Here is a 2,840-nt window from a genome sequence, read left to right as displayed (position 1 = left end):
CGAACAGAATTGGGTTAACTGGATGTCCACAATGTGAAACTGTGAGACTGTGTTACTGAGAACCTGTGTAGTCTGAAAGGGTCAAATCAAATTATTCTGGAAGACTGTTTTACATTAAGCACTAAGTCAAGTTAGAGACTTATAGGGTGGCAGTGTCTTCGGTGAATTTTCTAGAAGCCAAATAGTTGTAAAGTCAACAATTATAAAAAATAAAAAATAAAGGAGGTTTATCTGATTTGGAATTGACGAACAAATATTCATAAAAAAATTAATATAAGCTTACTAATACGAATAAAATCCTCAAAATAAATTGTGACTAGTTTGGATACCTAAGAGACGAGATATTAATAAAATAATTTTTCACGATTTAGTACACGAGTCTTATGAGGAAGCAGATTTGTTTGGTCTTTCCACTTAGAATACGCAGCAATTGACAAACAGTTTTTACAGCAACTTGTATAAATAGGAAACCGATATCTAAGGAACCGTATGACAGCTCGTAGAAATCGATTAGGTACTTGCAAGACACATAATTTATAATAATTCTCCTTCAAACTGCTGTGTGATAGCGGCAACACCGCGGTTCTCGACGTAGCGTATTATTTGAAATTTGCAGGTGTGACATATGGTGTATATTTCAAGCCTAGGCATCCAAACAAAGCCAGCCAAGTGTAACGTTGCCAAATCTAAAGGCTTACTACTTTAGTCACTAGCGAATGTACTCTCGTTAGACTTTTAGACGTACCTCTGTAACCGATAAACCTCCTTTTAATTCATATTATCTGTTTTATATTCAATAAAAGAAAACATCTAATTTATTCATCATTTCGCCTTGAGAGGAAAAGGCATGCATGTTTATGTTCTGTATTTCTTATGAAACATACAAATGAAGAAAATCTAGACATTTTCGACAGAGTGCTTAATTTGGATTTTAAGTTTTCTTAGGCGTTAAAGACTTAATTCGAAATGGCATATGAGAAAGTAGACAGATGAAACGATAAAAAGGATATATCAATATATCAATAAAAAAGCATTTGAGAGATAAGAAACTGAGCAGCAAAAATAAATAGAGAATTTACAAAATGGCAATAAAACCATTAGTAATATACGCCGCCGAAACTATTATACTGAAAGCAGATGAGGAAGAAAAATGATATATTCTTCAACGAACAATAATGGGAGTAAAGTATAATATAAATAATAATAATATCTCTATCCCTCATTCTAATAGCAAAGATTAGCTCCCGTGATTAGCTCAGAAGTCCGACACTTGTGCGGAAGATGGGTTGGCACGTTATTATACAGTAGGCCGCATGTGCACCTAGGAACAACTTACGTTGGTAAGTCCTAATCAACATTCAGTGCAGGAATGAGTGAAATCTAGAAAACATCATTAATTCAAACGCCGCCCGGTATCAATCTCTCATATTGACCCAAGCCAACGTTCTTCCACCTTACCCATACCGCAGAGAGAGTGTCTAATTCTTCTCCACGAATATAGCTCATCTATTGATGTATTGAGTGTAGATTAAGTACTTCTCAAAAGATTTCCATAAATTTAACGTCCTATTATTAGAGCTTGGTTCATATAATAATAATATAATAATATCTCTACTCCTACGAGAATTAGCCCATAAGTCGGAGACTTGTGCGGGAGAGGAGGCGGCATATTATTATTATCAGGCAGACCGCATTTGCGCCCAGGAACGACTTATGTTGGTAGGCCCTAACCACCATTCAGTGCAGGAATGAGGGGAACCTGGAAAACCTCATTAATTGGCGGGTGGTCAAATGCCAACCGGTGCCAATCTCTCACATTGACCCAAGCCAACATTCTTCCACCCTACCATACCTGTACAGAGGGTGCCAATCCTCCGTAAAAGCATAGTTAATCTATGGTCTACCGGCCGCGGGAATCGAACCCGGGCAGAATTAGCACACATCGATTTAAGTACTGCCGCCTTAAACTGTGCGGCTACCGACCGATATCAATATAAAATTTTTCAAATTGTCAACTTACTACCACCAAATGTTAATAAATGTAATGTTAGATATATATTACATTAAGAAATCTAATAAAATAGAATTTGGTTCAATATACATAGAGAAAGATACACATATTCAATTCAAGAGAATCCCCATAAAAAGTACTCTGACTGACATTTAGTGATCTGGTGATCGATGTGGACATTTTCTTATTATAAATGAATTATATAGTTTTACAAAAAAAGTAATATTTAAATTTCTTTATTCATTGAATCATGAAAGAAGTCAAGTGAGATGAAATTCGATATTTATCACACATGTCCAAATACGTATAAATCAGTATGTGCAACATTCCTCTGTAACTTCTATAATGAAAAAGGTAGGTGCTATTGCTAGATTTAATTTATTTTATTTATTATTTTTAAACTTCGCAAATTTTTTAGGCAAGCAATATACAGTGTTACCAAGATAAGGATGGAGCAAAAGTTGTGTTTTTTTATACCTAACAATATGCCGTTTAGAAAGTTTTAAAATTCCGGGTATTTCTGGAGATATCCAGAAAAACCTGAAATTTTGCAAAATCGTTTAATTTATTTTCTGGCTTTATTTGAAAACGAATTAATACTGTAAATACTACTATTAGCAATACTAATTATAAATAAGAAAACATTTCATAATTTCGTATTATTTTTTATTACGTACAACTTTTTTAAATTATTGATTAAAAAAAATATTTGGATATTTTGTGCTATATCGACTTTTATACTGTTAAGACTCAGGAAAATTTTTAAATGATAGCTATAACAAGCTAAATACCTTACAGCTATTACAATAGTAATATCATCTAATTCAGA

This window comes from Anoplophora glabripennis, unplaced genomic scaffold (assembly GCF_000390285.2).
Source record: "Anoplophora glabripennis isolate ALB-LARVAE unplaced genomic scaffold, Agla_2.0 scaffold454, whole genome shotgun sequence".
NCBI classification, from domain to species: Eukaryota; Metazoa; Arthropoda; class Insecta; order Coleoptera; family Cerambycidae; genus Anoplophora; species Anoplophora glabripennis.
The sequence above is the reverse complement of the archived record's forward strand: the minus strand, read 5'-3'. Positions refer to the sequence as shown.